Source organism: Leucopleurus acutus, assembly GCF_964270905.1.
Source record: "Leucopleurus acutus genome assembly, chromosome: 6".
Classification (NCBI taxonomy): Eukaryota; Metazoa; Chordata; class Mammalia; order Artiodactyla; family Delphinidae; genus Leucopleurus; species Leucopleurus acutus.
This window is the reverse complement of record NC_139149.1, coordinates 75656250-75662249: the sequence shown is the minus strand read 5'-3', so window position 1 is coordinate 75662249 and position 6000 is coordinate 75656250. Positions and strand designations below refer to the sequence as shown.

Below are 6000 nucleotides of genomic sequence, written 5' to 3'. Positions count from 1 at the left end.
CCTCTAGTATAATCACCATGAGCGAGAAGGTGGGGATTGGGGGTGGGAAGTGGGAGCGACGAAAAGACGGCAGAAAGGAGAAAAGTCCCATCTGCAGATCTAGAAAAAGACAGCTGAAGAAACAGCCAACCTTCCACTCTTATCTCTGGATTAAGGGCAGTCAGGCCAGCTGGGTGAGGGTTAGAACTAGAAAAACTAATGAGATCTGAGTTAGCATGCGTGCAGATTGTGTAGATACAGAAGTGAGGGGGGAAAAGGGACGTCTCCAGGCCACGGGAAGAAAGAAAAGATGGAAGAGAATGAGAAAGGTTTCCAGCACATTAAGCAATTAAAAACGTCCCCAGTCCTCCCTCCAAAGTTAAGAGGCACCCAGGTCCCCGCCGCTGCCTTTCATCGTGTTCCGGGCCACTATTCTCGGACTTGCGTAGGGAGGGCGCCGGCCAGCTACGCCGGGCTCGGGCGAGCGTGCGGATCCCGCCCTCGCAGAGGCTGCGGGAGGGAACCGGCGGCTGGGCGGGCGGTCAGCTGGAAAGCCCCGGGCCCGCGCCTGCGTACTGCTCCCTCCATCTCTACTTTCGCTTTTCGGTTTCTTGTCAATCCTGCTTCTTCTCGCTCCCAGACTATTTCCCCGAAAGCACGTGGGGCGGCTCTTCTGAGCAGCCGCGTCCCTCCCGCCACGCGCGGGGCCAGCTATTTTGGAAACTTATCAAACAGCCTGACAGACTGCACCTCCCCGAGTGTACCTCATCCTGGGCGGGCCTGGGCTGCTCTTCTGAAAGTATAGGACTAAAAAAGGTGCTCGTAATGGTGTTTGGTCTACGAATGTAATACTGCTCGTAATAGACATTTAAAAAAAAAAAAAGAAGAAGAAAAGTAAAGAAAATTATAAGAAGTAACTCACCACCCTGGAACATGTTAGGGACATTCTGTAGAGGGTCCAGACTAGCAGGCAAAGTTTGTGTTTATCATAAATGCAATGAGAGTTGTCAAGACTTTTGAGCAGGGAATGACTATATAAATAAGGTGTTTTAGAGAATTTAATGTGGCAAATACAGTCGAGGGGGAAGGGACAGAAAAAGGTAGTGTAACTGGCATCTACTGTAGCATTCCAGTTCTGAACTGATGAAGGCCTACAGTGGGGTATTATCAATGATGGGAAAACTAAGGCAGATAAAGGCATTAGGGAAGGAAGCATCCACAGAACTTGATGACAATCAGAATGTGGAGAGCCAAAGAAAAACATCCTATTTGCAGCTGTTAAGATAATTTAATTTCCCTGTCAATACTGAAGCTAGTCTCTGTGCAAATTTTACAGTACCAGAAAAAAATATGTTTAACATATTATCTACCTTTCGTAGAGCTTTTCTCAGACATTGTCTGGGCCCTTAGTACAGGGAGTTAGTAGAAGGGGAAGGACTTTTTTTGGTGTCCTGGCATCTTTTTTCACAGAAGGCTGCTACTCTGGTACCAAGGGTCATTGCTATCAGTACCGGCTTTGTGAGGGTGAATATGTGACAAGAGGAAGGAGCATATAGATGTGAGAAGGGAAAAAACCATAATAGATACACATATAAGCATACCTCTGGGAAATTATTTAGAGCCTTTTCCTACCCAAAATTGCCTTATTATTCTAGGCTTGATTAAAGTCCCACCTACTTAGAGGAACCAATTGATTTTCTGTGCACGCATTCCAAGAAGATCTAGTCAAGGCTGGCCTCAGGGATGCCTACCTGGGGAAGTGACATTTAAGCTTAGATTTTAGCTAAGATATAAAAGGTGAGTTAGCCCGCAAAGAACTTGGGGGAGGGGGACATTGGCTCAAGGGGCTTTCCAGATGGAGAACTACCAGTGAGAAGGCCCTGAGTGTGTGGAAAGAGCTTGTCTTATTGGAAGAACAAAAATGCTGAAGTAAGGAAAGAGTGGCACAAGATGGGGTTAAAGAAAGTGATGGGAAACCAGGGCTTTATAGTTACATTAAGAAATTTGGATTTTATAAGAAAAGCCATCAGAGGATTTTCAGGTTGGCAAACACATGATCTGCTTTGCAATTAAAAGACAAACCACTCAAACTGCTGTAGGGAATATGGATTAAACGGGAGTTAAGAACTGAAGTGAGGCAGCCATTTGGGGAATCTACTGCGAGGATCCAAATGAGAGAAAAGGAGGGATGGTGTGGGAGATGGCAAGAAGCAATGAGACTTGAGAAATATTTAGGTGGAAGCATCAACAAGGCTTGAGGACTGGTGGGGGTGAGAAGGCAATGTCAAAGGTGGCTCCTAGTTTTCTGGCATGCACCAGTTCTAGAAAAAGGGCAGCTTTCAGGAGAAAGATGATGAGTTGGTTCTGAACACAACTAGTTTTTAGAGCTTACCAGACATCCAAGTGGAGCGTCAAGTGTGGGCTGTACACGTGGGTGTGGAGCTCAGAGGAGACGTGTGGACAGGGTACGCGTGTAGAAGTTCTACATATCTAGAAGGACATTGAAGCTGTGGATGAGGTCATCACAGGACAGCCTGAGAACTGTAGGTAAAGTAGACCAAGATCCGGACACTGACCACACTTAACATTGAACGGTTTGGTGGCAGAGGAGGAGCAGAGGATGGAGAAAGGATAGCAGGGAGGTAGGAAGAAGCAAGCAAAGTGTGTCGGCATCATGGCCCAGGAAGAAGTGTTAAAGGGTGGTGTCAACTGCGCAGGTTTCTGAGTGGTCAAGTAAGGTGAGGACAGAAAAGCGTCCCCTGGGTTTAGCAACATGGAGGTCAGCTGCTAAGCCGAGCATCTAGAATGACAACGTCTCCACCTGTGTCCTCTGCCTCGAATTCTCAGGTTTGGGGCTGATATAAGGATCTCCAAGTTTGGGCCTCTGCAAACACATAACTTCCTTTTAGTTGTTCTCTAAAACATGTGTAAACATAACCCGCAACTTGCAACACAGAGCTGAGCTTCACCTCTTCCCGTTGGAGGCCCTCCCCAAATTCTAAGGAAAGACCCAGCGGGCTGGCAGAGCAGTAGCCCTGGGGGGGAGGCGGCGCGAGCTCGGAACAGCCGCGTCCGATTGGCCGAGAGCGGCAGCAACCCGGTGATTGGCGGGAGTGGAAGGAGGCGGGGCGTCTGGCACTACCATTTCTCTCGGTGGTACTTTCGCTTTGCTGCGCTGAGTTTGTTGAGAGACATAGTCGCACCCGGGTCGACGCCGGTCAGACCCCAGAAAGAGCAGAGGAGACCCGGCGCGCCCGGGAGAGGCAGCACGGCCGCGCCCTCGCCCACCTCTGCCGCATCCGGAGCGCAGAGTGAGTGGGCGTGAGGTTCCGGGTGCCGGGGTGGGACGTTCCTGGACCGCAGTCGTCGGGCCCCAGTTGCCGGATACCCGGCGAGGGCGGGCTTTAAAGTGCTGACAGGTATATCCGTTATCCGGGAAAGAACGCGTATCCCAGGTGGTGTTTTCGGTGATGGCATGGTTGCCCCAGCCAGTTGTGCTCTGGTAGTAAAAAAGAAAAATGTCTTGTGAAATAGAATCCTGCGCCCCTCCCCCGCCGAAAATACTGCATTTACCCTCATTTTTCTCTCACCAGAGTCATGTTTTCTTCTCTCCGCAGAAAGTTTTCATTTGCCGTGTGCCACCCCCAGAGAGCCGTTATACGCTCGCACCCTGTGCATGCAAACCCAGCAGTCTTGGCATCTGACGTGCTGTGTGTAGCTGCTGCTTGTGTTGAATCCCCAGCCCTTCGCTGGGGCACAAGGTGACAGGTTAGTAAAATGTTCACGGAAACGAATGAATATGTGACTTTGGAACTTAATTATATGTCTGTATTTAAGGATAAAAGAGCTTAATGTGCTCCTGGAATGTAAAAGTGATAATTAGTTCCTGCAGACCCCTAAATAATATAATTAGTCTTTAAAACAAATTCTGACTAGTACCAAAGAGTTTGGGGGAAGAAAAACAGGTGTGTGATTACGCTTTAAATGTTGTTTGTATAAGCTGGATAGTTTGTTTTTATGGGATAGAAATAAGACTTGAGCCTCCAGCACAATCCAGTTTGCAGTTTAACGCAGGACTCAAACTTGTTGGACCATAATATGGTTTGCCGTTTACTTTCTAATTTAATCTGAAATCTACTAGATTTCAATTCAACAGACTACTATTGAGTACATAATATGTGCAGGACACTGTCCACAGTGCAGACGATGTTTAAAGAAAAGACAGTCCCAGCAACTCTGAAGCTTACATGCTGCAGGGGAGACATCATAGAGCTTTTTAAGGAAGACAGGGACTGATGCTCTAATAGAGATACAAAATGCAATGAGGCGCACGTTAATGAAAGCTTAATTGTTTCTGGGTGAGTCTCAGAGAGCTTATGGAAGAAGGGCTATTCGTACCTACCTTTGAATGCTGGTAGAATTTAGAGAGGCAGAATGTGGAAAAGCTGTTTTCAAGGGTGAGTGACAGCTGGAGCAGTGCAGAAAAAAAAGTAGGTAATTTGGTGACTGGGTTGCTTTGTTAATGGATGAAAATAGGGTCAGAGTGGAAATCAGCCTGGTAATGGGCAAACTGTAGCAATTTTGAACTAGAGAATGATGTGCTCAAAACCCATGTGCAGCAGAAGGCCAGATTGGGAAAGAGTGTTAGAGGCAAGGTGGTTGGAGGTCTTGGGACTGGAGAGGAAGAAGTCAGGTGACTGGGGGTTGGTCTTGCCACTCCCTGTGCTGGTAACAAGTTTTGTGAGAAGAGGGAATGGATTCTGGATTTGTTGGCATGGATTTATTGATCGCCTGCTTTGTGCCAGGTGCTGTATCTGTATTAGGTCGTTCAGTCTTAAACAGTCACCCTGTTGAGAGGGAAGTGAGTCACTTGAGGTCACTCACCTAAAAAGAGGTGTTGCAGTCCCCGCTGGTTGACACTCTGGCCAGCATATTTGCTTTAGGCATATCCTTATTAGACACCTAGTAGGGAGGGAGAGCGCCAAAGATTTAGTCTTCCACTCAGGTGAAATAAATTCAAAGTGAAAAATCAAATTGCTACAGCAAGTGTAGTAAAGGTGTGGACTTGGGTCCATTCGTACTGGTATTTGTGATGGTGACTAGCTTTGTAGCCTCACCACATCCTTACCTTCCTTTGGAAGGAGATTTGTGGAGTAGACATGACTTCATGCCTGCACAGATATGCTTGCCAACAAGCATGCATACGCTTTTCCACGCTCTGCTTGAAAATCCAGACCTCTTCCTCAGGGCTGGTAGGACAAGATTCACATATATCTACTCTGAACGTTGTCAGCTGTGCGCTGATGTAAATCCTAATTTACGCTATGGTGAAGAGAGGCTTTTCATTTTCCTAATGGATGTTCGGACTTAAATCAGGTATTTTAATTTTTAATCTTCAGAACTGCTATGTAAAAGTTGACTTGCTGTTATCCAAACAAATAGTATTATTTTATCCTTTCAGATTACATTTAACAATGTTGTTTCAGTCTTTAAAAATTATTACTTAGGTTTAAGAATTTTTGTGCAGACTTATTGTTTGCAGTAGGCAAAGAGGAAAATATATCTCTTTTAAAAGATATATAACCTGGGAATTCCCTGGCGGTCCAGTAGCTAGGACTCTTCGATTCCACTGCAGGGTTCACGGTTTTGATCCCAGGTTGGGGAACTAAGATCCTGGATGCCGTGCAGTGTGGCCAAAAAAAAAAAAGAAGATATATATCAAAAATAATTCATTTTAATCACGTGAATCATAAAATATAAAACACCAATTTAAAATTCTTTGGGTTAAATTACAAATGTTCTATAATTTATAAGAGCAATTTCAGGGAGAGTTCTTACGATTTGTCCTAAAGCAAATCTAAGTAGTGTTTTCCATTGATTTATTTGATAAAAGTGCAGATTCATTTTAAAGGCGTATGAACACCTACTGTATGCCCAGCACTGTTCTGAAGATACAGCGGTGAACAACCCCCCCCCCCCACTCCCAAATCCTTCCCTTCATGCGGGGAAAACAGACACTAA

The 6000-nt window shown here is 46.0% G+C and overlaps 1 protein-coding gene across 3 annotated transcripts in view; it reads left to right on the top strand.

The window, feature by feature from the left end:
• The first annotated feature begins 3145 nt into the window (after positions 1 to 3145).
• The window catches only part of STAT1 (signal transducer and activator of transcription 1), a 42551-nt gene continuing 39696 nt past the window's right edge, over positions 3146 to 6000 (top strand). The window contains exons 1-2 of one of the 3 annotated variants that reach the window (XM_082841856.1): positions 3146 to 3290; positions 3597 to 3740. The gene's annotated coding sequence lies outside the window, so the exon portion shown is untranslated. The other 2 variants (XM_082841854.1, XM_082841855.1) reach the window with 2 other exon arrangements.